We start from the raw sequence: 12,500 nt of genomic DNA, 5'->3' as shown, positions 1-12,500 counted from the left end.
CTCATTGAAATACAATTACATAATCAGTGCATTACATAACATCGATTCATAAAAACAGCATCCAAAAATAGTGTAACAATATAACAATAGCAAAACTACTCAAAAAAATGCAGTTCTGCAGAACCTGACCAGTGTTATTACATTCAAGTTTAACTTGCCTCTAACAATCTCTAAAAAACAATACAAAGAATTCTATAAATACAAACATATACATATACCAAAGTGAATTCTGAATAAACCTCAGTGTATATCAAATATGTACAAAGGCTTAGCCTACATTTCAATTGGCTCTAAAAACATTTAAAGTGAAGGGTAAACCCCTTTCCATTTCTGTTTCACTGATACAATGCCCCACTTATCTATTTCGAATTGTATTCTTTTCCAAATGTCCTGTTTTATAAATTCAACTAATCCCGTCGGTGACCACTTGAGGGTGTCATTGACCGCACCACATCTGGCCTCCCAAAGTTTGATCTTGATAAGGGACACCAGAGTCACTAATGCTAATAATTGCACCCTTTCCACATTTTTTAGTTCAAGTTTGGCTACCCCTTCATAATCAATGTTTTTTAAAATCACAAAAAATTGTTTAATTTTTCTCCAAACCAATTTGGCAAAAGAACATTCCCATAAAACATGGGGAATTGTTTCAATTGCAAAACAATTGTCCCTGGGACAAAATTTATTCAGGGTCAAATTATGATCATATAATGTTGATCTGACCGGAAGACGTCTGTGTAAAACAAGCCAATTAAGAACAGATACTACACTTGATCTTAGCCAAAAGGCCGAGAAGCGATAACCCACAAATGGTACCCTGCAGCCGCCGGGCACCCGGGGGTCTCGGCAGACTTTGGCGGTTTGGCAAAAGGTGGCTCCTCCCCCCCAGCCCCCCCTTCCCTGGCGACAGACAGGCTGGTGTTTTTTATTTCTTTTTAAAGTCGCCAATGCGTCTTGAAGTCACTAGCTCTTTACGCCGCCTAGTGCGACGACGACGACTATTTGTTCAAAGCCCGGCAAATACGCCAGTCGTCCGTCGGGCTTGCTTGAACTCAATTGCCCTTAGCGACTAGTCAAACGCATGAGCAACAAGTCTCTGCTGCGGCGGCGGCGGCGTCATCAACATCTCTGTCAATTTCTCTTGAAACAAGATATAGCGGGCTCTGCCAGAAGCAAAGCCCTTCCAAAAATACTTTGAACTCATAAGTGTTCCTCTCCACGGAAGTCTTTAGTAAAAGGCGAAAGGCTTGTGCGTAATGAAGAGAAACCAGAGTCGTGTGGAAGTCAGACGTCGGGGCCCGAGACACACTCTGTGCACTACTAGGCTGGGATCTCGCGGGTGGGTGGGTGGGTGGGTGGTCGGTCACCCAACCCACTCTGCCTACTTTTCCACGGCTGTGTGTGGGTAAAAAGTCACAGACAGACACAGACAGACACAGACAGACAGACAGACAGACAGACAGACAGACAGACACTCACTCACTATCCTGACCAACGTTTTTTTTTTTTTTTTTTTTTTTTTTTTTAAGTAAAATGGCGGGAAACGGGGGAACCCACGAAGAGCGCTTCGCCCTACTTTCACTTTGGATGTTTTTTTCCCCTTGCTTTTTTCTTTCCTTGACAACGGGAGGAATGTGTGTGTTGCACCGTTCCCGGAGGTACTGCAATACCGGGTCGATGCGTGGAGCGGACGGAGCAAGCCCCATTTCCGACTCCCTGTTCAAAAAATCCATTTAATATGTAGTCCCCCGATGGGGGACGTATCAGATATTAAACTGATAAGAACAGATACTACACTTGATCTTAGCCAAAAGGCCGAGAAGCGATAACCCACAAATGGTACCCTGCAGCCGCCGGGCACCCGGGGGTCTCGGCAGACTTTGGCGGTTTGGCAAAAGGTGGCTCCTCCCCCCCAGCCCCCCCTTCCCTGGCGACAGACAGGCTGGTGTTTTTTATTTCTTTTTAAAGTCGCCAATGCGTCTTGAAGTCACTAGCTCTTTACGCCGCCTAGTGCGACGACGACGACTATTTGTTCAAAGCCCGGCAAATACGCCAGTCGTCCGTCGGGCTTGCTTGAACTCAATTGCCCTTAGCGACTAGTCAAACGCATGAGCAACAAGTCTCTGCTGCGGCGGCGGCGGCGTCATCAACATCTCTGTCAATTTCTCTTGAAACAAGATATAGCGGGCTCTGCCAGAAGCAAAGCCCTTCCAAAAATACTTTGAACTCATAAGTGTTCCTCTCCACGGAAGTCTTTAGTAAAAGGCGAAAGGCTTGTGCGTAATGAAGAGAAACCAGAGTCGTGTGGAAGTCAGACGTCGGGGCCCGAGACACACTCTGTGCACTACTAGGCTGGGATCTCGCGGGTGGGTGGGTGGGTGGGTGGTCGGTCACCCAACCCACTCTGCCTACTTTTCCACGGCTGTGTGTGGGTAAAAAGTCACAGACAGACACAGACAGACACAGACAGACAGACAGACAGACAGACAGACAGACAGACACTCACTCACTATCCTGACCAACGTTTTTTTTTTTTTTTTTTTTTTTTTTTTTAAGTAAAATGGCGGGAAACGGGGGAACCCACGAAGAGCGCTTCGCCCTACTTTCACTTTGGATGTTTTTTTCCCCTTGCTTTTTTCTTTCCTTGACAACGGGAGGAATGTGTGTGTTGCACCGTTCCCGGAGGTACTGCAATACCGGGTCGATGCGTGGAGCGGACGGAGCAAGCCCCATTTCCGACTCCCTGTTCAAAAAATCCATTTAATATGTAGTCCCCCGATGGGGGACGTATCAGATATTAAACTGATAAGAACAGATTTTTTTTTTTTTTGGAAAAAGAATTTTATTTACATTTCTCATTGAAATACAATTACATAATCAGTGCATTACATAACATCGATTCATAAAAACAGCATCCAAAAATAGTGTAACAATATAACAATAGCAAAACTACTCAAAAAAATGCAGTTCTGCAGAACCTGACCAGTGTTATTACATTCAAGTTTAACTTGCCTCTAACAATCTCTAAAAAACAATACAAAGAATTCTATAAATACAAACATATACATATACCAAAGTGAATTCTGAATAAACCTCAGTGTATATCAAATATGTACAAAGGCTTAGCCTACATTTCAATTGGCTCTAAAAACATTTAAAGTGAAGGGTAAACCCCTTTCCATTTCTGTTTCACTGATACAATGCCCCACTTATCTATTTCGAATTGTATTCTTTTCCAAATGTCCTGTTTTATAAATTCAACTAATCCCGTCGGTGACCACTTGAGGGTGTCATTGACCGCACCACATCTGGCCTCCCAAAGTTTGATCTTGATAAGGGACACCAGAGTCACTAATGCTAATAATTGCACCCTTTCCACATTTTTTAGTTCAAGTTTGGCTACCCCTTCATAATCAATGTTTTTTAAAATCACAAAAAATTGTTTAATTTTTCTCCAAACCAATTTGGCAAAAGAACATTCCCATAAAACATGGGGAATTGTTTCAATTGCAAAACAATTGTCCCTGGGACAAAATTTATTCAGGGTCAAATTATGATCATATAATGTTGATCTGACCGGAAGACGTCTGTGTAAAACAAGCCAATTAAGAACAGATACTACACTTGATCTTAGCCAAAAGGCCGAGAAGCGATAACCCACAAATGGTACCCTGCAGCCGCCGGGCACCCGGGGGTCTCGGCAGACTTTGGCGGTTTGGCAAAAGGTGGCTCCTCCCCCCCAGCCCCCCCTTCCCTGGCGACAGACAGGCTGGTGTTTTTTATTTCTTTTTAAAGTCGCCAATGCGTCTTGAAGTCACTAGCTCTTTACGCCGCCTAGTGCGACGACGACGACTATTTGTTCAAAGCCCGGCAAATACGCCAGTCGTCCGTCGGGCTTGCTTGAACTCAATTGCCCTTAGCGACTAGTCAAACGCATGAGCAACAAGTCTCTGCTGCGGCGGCGGCGGCGTCATCAACATCTCTGTCAATTTCTCTTGAAACAAGATATAGCGGGCTCTGCCAGAAGCAAAGCCCTTCCAAAAATACTTTGAACTCATAAGTGTTCCTCTCCACGGAAGTCTTTAGTAAAAGGCGAAAGGCTTGTGCGTAATGAAGAGAAACCAGAGTCGTGTGGAAGTCAGACGTCGGGGCCCGAGACACACTCTGTGCACTACTAGGCTGGGATCTCGCGGGTGGGTGGGTGGGTGGGTGGTCGGTCACCCAACCCACTCTGCCTACTTTTCCACGGCTGTGTGTGGGTAAAAAGTCACAGACAGACACAGACAGACACAGACAGACAGACAGACAGACAGACAGACAGACAGACACTCACTCACTATCCTGACCAACGTTTTTTTTTTTTTTTTTTTTTTTTTTTTTAAGTAAAATGGCGGGAAACGGGGGAACCCACGAAGAGCGCTTCGCCCTACTTTCACTTTGGATGTTTTTTTCCCCTTGCTTTTTTCTTTCCTTGACAACGGGAGGAATGTGTGTGTTGCACCGTTCCCGGAGGTACTGCAATACCGGGTCGATGCGTGGAGCGGACGGAGCAAGCCCCATTTCCGACTCCCTGTTCAAAAAATCCATTTAATATGTAGTCCCCCGATGGGGGACGTATCAGATATTAAACTGATAAGAACAGATACTACACTTGATCTTAGCCAAAAGGCCGAGAAGCGATAACCCACAAATGGTACCCTGCAGCCGCCGGGCACCCGGGGGTCTCGGCAGACTTTGGCGGTTTGGCAAAAGGTGGCTCCTCCCCCCCAGCCCCCCCTTCCCTGGCGACAGACAGGCTGGTGTTTTTTATTTCTTTTTAAAGTCGCCAATGCGTCTTGAAGTCACTAGCTCTTTACGCCGCCTAGTGCGACGACGACGACTATTTGTTCAAAGCCCGGCAAATACGCCAGTCGTCCGTCGGGCTTGCTTGAACTCAATTGCCCTTAGCGACTAGTCAAACGCATGAGCAACAAGTCTCTGCTGCGGCGGCGGCGGCGTCATCAACATCTCTGTCAATTTCTCTTGAAACAAGATATAGCGGGCTCTGCCAGAAGCAAAGCCCTTCCAAAAATACTTTGAACTCATAAGTGTTCCTCTCCACGGAAGTCTTTAGTAAAAGGCGAAAGGCTTGTGCGTAATGAAGAGAAACCAGAGTCGTGTGGAAGTCAGACGTCGGGGCCCGAGACACACTCTGTGCACTACTAGGCTGGGATCTCGCGGGTGGGTGGGTGGGTGGGTGGTCGGTCACCCAACCCACTCTGCCTACTTTTCCACGGCTGTGTGTGGGTAAAAAGTCACAGACAGACACAGACAGACACAGACAGACAGACAGACAGACAGACAGACAGACAGACACTCACTCACTATCCTGACCAACGTTTTTTTTTTTTTTTTTTTTTTTTTTTTTAAGTAAAATGGCGGGAAACGGGGGAACCCACGAAGAGCGCTTCGCCCTACTTTCACTTTGGATGTTTTTTTCCCCTTGCTTTTTTCTTTCCTTGACAACGGGAGGAATGTGTGTGTTGCACCGTTCCCGGAGGTACTGCAATACCGGGTCGATGCGTGGAGCGGACGGAGCAAGCCCCATTTCCGACTCCCTGTTCAAAAAATCCATTTAATATGTAGTCCCCCGATGGGGGACGTATCAGATATTAAACTGATAAGAACAGATACTACACTTGATCTTAGCCAAAAGGCCGAGAAGCGATAACCCACAAATGGTACCCTGCAGCCGCCGGGCACCCGGGGGTCTCGGCAGACTTTGGCGGTTTGGCAAAAGGTGGCTCCTCCCCCCCAGCCCCCCCTTCCCTGGCGACAGACAGGCTGGTGTTTTTTATTTCTTTTTAAAGTCGCCAATGCGTCTTGAAGTCACTAGCTCTTTACGCCGCCTAGTGCGACGACGACGACTATTTGTTCAAAGCCCGGCAAATACGCCAGTCGTCCGTCGGGCTTGCTTGAACTCAATTGCCCTTAGCGACTAGTCAAACGCATGAGCAACAAGTCTCTGCTGCGGCGGCGGCGGCGTCATCAACATCTCTGTCAATTTCTCTTGAAACAAGATATAGCGGGCTCTGCCAGAAGCAAAGCCCTTCCAAAAATACTTTGAACTCATAAGTGTTCCTCTCCACGGAAGTCTTTAGTAAAAGGCGAAAGGCTTGTGCGTAATGAAGAGAAACCAGAGTCGTGTGGAAGTCAGACGTCGGGGCCCGAGACACACTCTGTGCACTACTAGGCTGGGATCTCGCGGGTGGGTGGGTGGGTGGGTGGTCGGTCACCCAACCCACTCTGCCTACTTTTCCACGGCTGTGTGTGGGTAAAAAGTCACAGACAGACACAGACAGACACAGACAGACAGACAGACAGACAGACAGACAGACAGACACTCACTCACTATCCTGACCAACGTTTTTTTTTTTTTTTTTTTTTTTTTTTTTAAGTAAAATGGCGGGAAACGGGGGAACCCACGAAGAGCGCTTCGCCCTACTTTCACTTTGGATGTTTTTTTCCCCTTGCTTTTTTCTTTCCTTGACAACGGGAGGAATGTGTGTGTTGCACCGTTCCCGGAGGTACTGCAATACCGGGTCGATGCGTGGAGCGGACGGAGCAAGCCCCATTTCCGACTCCCTGTTCAAAAAATCCATTTAATATGTAGTCCCCCGATGGGGGACGTATCAGATATTAAACTGATAAGAACAGATTTTTTTTTTTTTTGGAAAAAGAATTTTATTTACATTTCTCATTGAAATACAATTACATAATCAGTGCATTACATAACATCGATTCATAAAAACAGCATCCAAAAATAGTGTAACAATATAACAATAGCAAAACTACTCAAAAAAATGCAGTTCTGCAGAACCTGACCAGTGTTATTACATTCAAGTTTAACTTGCCTCTAACAATCTCTAAAAAACAATACAAAGAATTCTATAAATACAAACATATACATATACCAAAGTGAATTCTGAATAAACCTCAGTGTATATCAAATATGTACAAAGGCTTAGCCTACATTTCAATTGGCTCTAAAAACATTTAAAGTGAAGGGTAAACCCCTTTCCATTTCTGTTTCACTGATACAATGCCCCACTTATCTATTTCGAATTGTATTCTTTTCCAAATGTCCTGTTTTATAAATTCAACTAATCCCGTCGGTGACCACTTGAGGGTGTCATTGACCGCACCACATCTGGCCTCCCAAAGTTTGGTCTTGATAAGGGACACCAGAGTCACTAATGCTAATAATTGCACCCTTTCCACATTTTTTAGTTCAAGTTTGGCTACCCCTTCATAATCAATGTTTTTTAAAATCACAAAAAATTGTTTAATTTTTCTCCAAACCAATTTGGCAAAAGAACATTCCCATAAAACATGGGGAATTGTTTCAATTGCAAAACAATTGTCCCTGGGACAAAATTTATTCAGGGTCAAATTATGATCATATAATGTTGATCTGACCGGAAGACGTCTGTGTAAAACAAGCCAATTAAGAACAGATACTACACTTGATCTTAGCCAAAAGGCCGAGAAGCGATAACCCACAAATGGTACCCTGCAGCCGCCGGGCACCCGGGGGTCTCGGCAGACTTTGGCGGTTTGGCAAAAGGTGGCTCCTCCCCCCCAGCCCCCCCTTCCCTGGCGACAGACAGGCTGGTGTTTTTTATTTCTTTTTAAAGTCGCCAATGCGTCTTGAAGTCACTAGCTCTTTACGCCGCCTAGTGCGACGACGACGACTATTTGTTCAAAGCCCGGCAAATACGCCAGTCGTCCGTCGGGCTTGCTTGAACTCAATTGCCCTTAGCGACTAGTCAAACGCATGAGCAACAAGTCTCTGCTGCGGCGGCGGCGGCGTCATCAACATCTCTGTCAATTTCTCTTGAAACAAGATATAGCGGGCTCTGCCAGAAGCAAAGCCCTTCCAAAAATACTTTGAACTCATAAGTGTTCCTCTCCACGGAAGTCTTTAGTAAAAGGCGAAAGGCTTGTGCGTAATGAAGAGAAACCAGAGTCGTGTGGAAGTCAGACGTCGGGGCCCGAGACACACTCTGTGCACTACTAGGCTGGGATCTCGCGGGTGGGTGGGTGGGTGGGTGGTCGGTCACCCAACCCACTCTGCCTACTTTTCCACGGCTGTGTGTGGGTAAAAAGTCACAGACAGACACAGACAGACACAGACAGACAGACAGACAGACAGACAGACAGACAGACACTCACTCACTATCCTGACCAACGTTTTTTTTTTTTTTTTTTTTTTTTTTTTTAAGTAAAATGGCGGGAAACGGGGGAACCCACGAAGAGCGCTTCGCCCTACTTTCACTTTGGATGTTTTTTTCCCCTTGCTTTTTTCTTTCCTTGACAACGGGAGGAATGTGTGTGTTGCACCGTTCCCGGAGGTACTGCAATACCGGGTCGATGCGTGGAGCGGACGGAGCAAGCCCCATTTCCGACTCCCTGTTCAAAAAATCCATTTAATATGTAGTCCCCCGATGGGGGACGTATCAGATATTAAACTGATAAGAACAGATTTTTTTTTTTTTTGGAAAAAGAATTTTATTTACATTTCTCATTGAAATACAATTACATAATCAGTGCATTACATAACATCGATTCATAAAAACAGCATCCAAAAATAGTGTAACAATATAACAATAGCAAAACTACTCAAAAAAATGCAGTTCTGCAGAACCTGACCAGTGTTATTACATTCAAGTTTAACTTGCCTCTAACAATCTCTAAAAAACAATACAAAGAATTCTATAAATACAAACATATACATATACCAAAGTGAATTCTGAATAAACCTCAGTGTATATCAAATATGTACAAAGGCTTAGCCTACATTTCAATTGGCTCTAAAAACATTTAAAGTGAAGGGTAAACCCCTTTCCATTTCTGTTTCACTGATACAATGCCCCACTTATCTATTTCGAATTGTATTCTTTTCCAAATGTCCTGTTTTATAAATTCAACTAATCCCGTCGGTGACCACTTGAGGGTGTCATTGACCGCACCACATCTGGCCTCCCAAAGTTTGGTCTTGATAAGGGACACCAGAGTCACTAATGCTAATAATTGCACCCTTTCCACATTTTTTAGTTCAAGTTTGGCTACCCCTTCATAATCAATGTTTTTTAAAATCACAAAAAATTGTTTAATTTTTCTCCAAACCAATTTGGCAAAAGAACATTCCCATAAAACATGGGGAATTGTTTCAATTGCAAAACAATTGTCCCTGGGACAAAATTTATTCAGGGTCAAATTATGATCATATAATGTTGATCTGACCGGAAGACGTCTGTGTAAAACAAGCCAATTAAGAACAGATACTACACTTGATCTTAGCCAAAAGGCCGAGAAGCGATAACCCACAAATGGTACCCTGCAGCCGCCGGGCACCCGGGGGTCTCGGCAGACTTTGGCGGTTTGGCAAAAGGTGGCTCCTCCCCCCCAGCCCCCCCTTCCCTGGCGACAGACAGGCTGGTGTTTTTTATTTCTTTTTAAAGTCGCCAATGCGTCTTGAAGTCACTAGCTCTTTACGCCGCCTAGTGCGACGACGACGACTATTTGTTCAAAGCCCGGCAAATACGCCAGTCGTCCGTCGGGCTTGCTTGAACTCAATTGCCCTTAGCGACTAGTCAAACGCATGAGCAACAAGTCTCTGCTGCGGCGGCGGCGGCGTCATCAACATCTCTGTCAATTTCTCTTGAAACAAGATATAGCGGGCTCTGCCAGAAGCAAAGCCCTTCCAAAAATACTTTGAACTCATAAGTGTTCCTCTCCACGGAAGTCTTTAGTAAAAGGCGAAAGGCTTGTGCGTAATGAAGAGAAACCAGAGTCGTGTGGAAGTCAGACGTCGGGGCCCGAGACACACTCTGTGCACTACTAGGCTGGGATCTCGCGGGTGGGTGGGTGGGTGGGTGGTCGGTCACCCAACCCACTCTGCCTACTTTTCCACGGCTGTGTGTGGGTAAAAAGTCACAGACAGACACAGACAGACACAGACAGACAGACAGACAGACAGACAGACAGACAGACACTCACTCACTATCCTGACCAACGTTTTTTTTTTTTTTTTTTTTTTTTTTTTTAAGTAAAATGGCGGGAAACGGGGGAACCCACGAAGAGCGCTTCGCCCTACTTTCACTTTGGATGTTTTTTTCCCCTTGCTTTTTTCTTTCCTTGACAACGGGAGGAATGTGTGTGTTGCACCGTTCCCGGAGGTACTGCAATACCGGGTCGATGCGTGGAGCGGACGGAGCAAGCCCCATTTCCGACTCCCTGTTCAAAAAATCCATTTAATATGTAGTCCCCCGATGGGGGACGTATCAGATATTAAACTGATAAGAACAGATACTACACTTGATCTTAGCCAAAAGGCCGAGAAGCGATAACCCACAAATGGTACCCTGCAGCCGCCGGGCACCCGGGGGTCTCGGCAGACTTTGGCGGTTTGGCAAAAGGTGGCTCCTCCCCCCCAGCCCCCCCTTCCCTGGCGACAGACAGGCTGGTGTTTTTTATTTCTTTTTAAAGTCGCCAATGCGTCTTGAAGTCACTAGCTCTTTACGCCGCCTAGTGCGACGACGACGACTATTTGTTCAAAGCCCGGCAAATACGCCAGTCGTCCGTCGGGCTTGCTTGAACTCAATTGCCCTTAGCGACTAGTCAAACGCATGAGCAACAAGTCTCTGCTGCGGCGGCGGCGGCGTCATCAACATCTCTGTCAATTTCTCTTGAAACAAGATATAGCGGGCTCTGCCAGAAGCAAAGCCCTTCCAAAAATACTTTGAACTCATAAGTGTTCCTCTCCACGGAAGTCTTTAGTAAAAGGCGAAAGGCTTGTGCGTAATGAAGAGAAACCAGAGTCGTGTGGAAGTCAGACGTCGGGGCCCGAGACACACTCTGTGCACTACTAGGCTGGGATCTCGCGGGTGGGTGGGTGGGTGGGTGGTCGGTCACCCAACCCACTCTGCCTACTTTTCCACGGCTGTGTGTGGGTAAAAAGTCACAGACAGACACAGACAGACACAGACAGACAGACAGACAGACAGACAGACAGACAGACACTCACTCACTATCCTGACCAACGTTTTTTTTTTTTTTTTTTTTTTTTTTTTTAAGTAAAATGGCGGGAAACGGGGGAACCCACGAAGAGCGCTTCGCCCTACTTTCACTTTGGATGTTTTTTTCCCCTTGCTTTTTTCTTTCCTTGACAACGGGAGGAATGTGTGTGTTGCACCGTTCCCGGAGGTACTGCAATACCGGGTCGATGCGTGGAGCGGACGGAGCAAGCCCCATTTCCGACTCCCTGTTCAAAAAATCCATTTAATATGTAGTCCCCCGATGGGGGACGTATCAGATATTAAACTGATAAGAACAGATTTTTTTTTTTTTTGGAAAAAGAATTTTATTTACATTTCTCATTGAAATACAATTACATAATCAGTGCATTACATAACATCGATTCATAAAAACAGCATCCAAAAATAGTGTAACAATATAACAATAGCAAAACTACTCAAAAAAATGCAGTTCTGCAGAACCTGACCAGTGTTATTACATTCAAGTTTAACTTGCCTCTAACAATCTCTAAAAAACAATACAAAGAATTCTATAAATACAAACATATACATATACCAAAGTGAATTCTGAATAAACCTCAGTGTATATCAAATATGTACAAAGGCTTAGCCTACATTTCAATTGGCTCTAAAAACATTTAAAGTGAAGGGTAAACCCCTTTCCATTTCTGTTTCACTGATACAATGCCCCACTTATCTATTTCGAATTGTATTCTTTTCCAAATGTCCTGTTTTATAAATTCAACTAATCCCGTCGGTGACCACTTGAGGGTGTCATTGACCGCACCACATCTGGCCTCCCAAAGTTTGATCTTGATAAGGGACACCAGAGTCACTAATGCTAATAATTGCACCCTTTCCACATTTTTTAGTTCAAGTTTGGCTACCCCTTCATAATCAATGTTTTTTAAAATCACAAAAAATTGTTTAATTTTTCTCCAAACCAATTTGGCAAAAGAACATTCCCATAAAACATGGGGAATTGTTTCAATTGCAAAACAATTGTCCCTGGGACAAAATTTATTCAGGGTCAAATTATGATCATATAATGTTGATCTGACCGGAAGACGTCTGTGTAAAACAAGCCAATTAAGAACAGATACTACACTTGATCTTAGCCAAAAGGCCGAGAAGCGATAACCCACAAATGGTACCCTGCAGCCGCCGGGCACCCGGGGGTCTCGGCAGACTTTGGCGGTTTGGCAAAAGGTGGCTCCTCCCCCCCAGCCCCCCCTTCCCTGGCGACAGACAGGCTGGTGTTTTTTATTTCTTTTTAAAGTCGCCAATGCGTCTTGAAGTCACTAGCTCTTTACGCCGCCTAGTGCGACGACGACGACTATTTGTTCAAAGCCCGGCAAATACGCCAGTCGTCCGTCGGGCTTGCTTGAACTCAATTGCCCTTAGCGACTAGTCAAACGCATG

The 12,500-nt window shown here is 45.2% G+C and overlaps 12 non-coding genes and 9 pseudogenes across 12 annotated transcripts; all 21 read right to left on the bottom strand.

Annotated features, from left to right (window-relative positions):
* Positions 1-594: 594 nt before the first annotated feature.
* Positions 595-800, bottom strand: LOC129850843 (U2 spliceosomal RNA; annotated as a pseudogene).
* A 359-nt stretch (positions 801-1,159) lies between these two features.
* On the bottom strand, positions 1,160-1,276 carry LOC129850852 (U5 spliceosomal RNA). Its single transcript, XR_008758867.1, has one exon. It is a non-coding gene; the product is annotated as a U5 spliceosomal RNA (small nuclear RNA).
* A 360-nt stretch (positions 1,277-1,636) lies between these two features.
* LOC129850856 (U2 spliceosomal RNA) lies at positions 1,637-1,827 on the bottom strand. Its single transcript, XR_008758871.1, has one exon. It is a non-coding gene; the product is annotated as a U2 spliceosomal RNA (small nuclear RNA).
* Positions 1,828-2,186: 359 nt separating this feature from the next.
* LOC129850851 (U5 spliceosomal RNA) lies at positions 2,187-2,303 on the bottom strand. The gene has a single exon (XR_008758866.1). It is a non-coding gene; the product is annotated as a U5 spliceosomal RNA (small nuclear RNA).
* Positions 2,304-2,663: 360 nt separating this feature from the next.
* LOC129850837 (U2 spliceosomal RNA) lies at positions 2,664-2,841 on the bottom strand (annotated as a pseudogene).
* Positions 2,842-3,448: 607 nt separating this feature from the next.
* On the bottom strand, positions 3,449-3,654 carry LOC129850842 (U2 spliceosomal RNA; annotated as a pseudogene).
* Positions 3,655-4,013: 359 nt separating this feature from the next.
* On the bottom strand, positions 4,014-4,130 carry LOC129850850 (U5 spliceosomal RNA). Its single transcript, XR_008758865.1, has one exon. It is a non-coding gene; the product is annotated as a U5 spliceosomal RNA (small nuclear RNA).
* Positions 4,131-4,490: 360 nt separating this feature from the next.
* On the bottom strand, positions 4,491-4,681 carry LOC129850855 (U2 spliceosomal RNA). The gene has a single exon (XR_008758870.1). It is a non-coding gene; the product is annotated as a U2 spliceosomal RNA (small nuclear RNA).
* Positions 4,682-5,040: 359 nt separating this feature from the next.
* LOC129850849 (U5 spliceosomal RNA) lies at positions 5,041-5,157 on the bottom strand. Its single transcript, XR_008758864.1, has one exon. It is a non-coding gene; the product is annotated as a U5 spliceosomal RNA (small nuclear RNA).
* Positions 5,158-5,517: 360 nt separating this feature from the next.
* Positions 5,518-5,708, bottom strand: LOC129850844 (U2 spliceosomal RNA). Its single transcript, XR_008758859.1, has one exon. It is a non-coding gene; the product is annotated as a U2 spliceosomal RNA (small nuclear RNA).
* A 359-nt stretch (positions 5,709-6,067) lies between these two features.
* Positions 6,068-6,184, bottom strand: LOC129850848 (U5 spliceosomal RNA). Its single transcript, XR_008758863.1, has one exon. It is a non-coding gene; the product is annotated as a U5 spliceosomal RNA (small nuclear RNA).
* Positions 6,185-6,544: 360 nt separating this feature from the next.
* LOC129850836 (U2 spliceosomal RNA) lies at positions 6,545-6,722 on the bottom strand (annotated as a pseudogene).
* A 607-nt stretch (positions 6,723-7,329) lies between these two features.
* On the bottom strand, positions 7,330-7,535 carry LOC129850841 (U2 spliceosomal RNA; annotated as a pseudogene).
* Positions 7,536-7,894: 359 nt separating this feature from the next.
* On the bottom strand, positions 7,895-8,011 carry LOC129850847 (U5 spliceosomal RNA). The gene has a single exon (XR_008758862.1). It is a non-coding gene; the product is annotated as a U5 spliceosomal RNA (small nuclear RNA).
* A 360-nt stretch (positions 8,012-8,371) lies between these two features.
* LOC129850835 (U2 spliceosomal RNA) lies at positions 8,372-8,549 on the bottom strand (annotated as a pseudogene).
* Positions 8,550-9,156: 607 nt separating this feature from the next.
* LOC129850840 (U2 spliceosomal RNA) lies at positions 9,157-9,362 on the bottom strand (annotated as a pseudogene).
* A 359-nt stretch (positions 9,363-9,721) lies between these two features.
* LOC129850846 (U5 spliceosomal RNA) lies at positions 9,722-9,838 on the bottom strand. Its single transcript, XR_008758861.1, has one exon. It is a non-coding gene; the product is annotated as a U5 spliceosomal RNA (small nuclear RNA).
* A 360-nt stretch (positions 9,839-10,198) lies between these two features.
* Positions 10,199-10,389, bottom strand: LOC129850832 (U2 spliceosomal RNA). Its single transcript, XR_008758858.1, has one exon. It is a non-coding gene; the product is annotated as a U2 spliceosomal RNA (small nuclear RNA).
* A 359-nt stretch (positions 10,390-10,748) lies between these two features.
* Positions 10,749-10,865, bottom strand: LOC129850845 (U5 spliceosomal RNA). The gene has a single exon (XR_008758860.1). It is a non-coding gene; the product is annotated as a U5 spliceosomal RNA (small nuclear RNA).
* A 360-nt stretch (positions 10,866-11,225) lies between these two features.
* On the bottom strand, positions 11,226-11,403 carry LOC129850833 (U2 spliceosomal RNA; annotated as a pseudogene).
* A 607-nt stretch (positions 11,404-12,010) lies between these two features.
* LOC129850839 (U2 spliceosomal RNA) lies at positions 12,011-12,216 on the bottom strand (annotated as a pseudogene).
* Positions 12,217-12,500: the final 284 nt, after the last annotated feature.

This window comes from Salvelinus fontinalis, unplaced genomic scaffold (assembly GCF_029448725.1).
Source record: "Salvelinus fontinalis isolate EN_2023a unplaced genomic scaffold, ASM2944872v1 scaffold_2372, whole genome shotgun sequence".
Taxonomy (NCBI): Eukaryota; Metazoa; Chordata; class Actinopteri; order Salmoniformes; family Salmonidae; genus Salvelinus; species Salvelinus fontinalis.
Note: the sequence above shows the minus strand (reverse complement) of the source record. Positions and strands in the feature narration are given on the sequence as shown.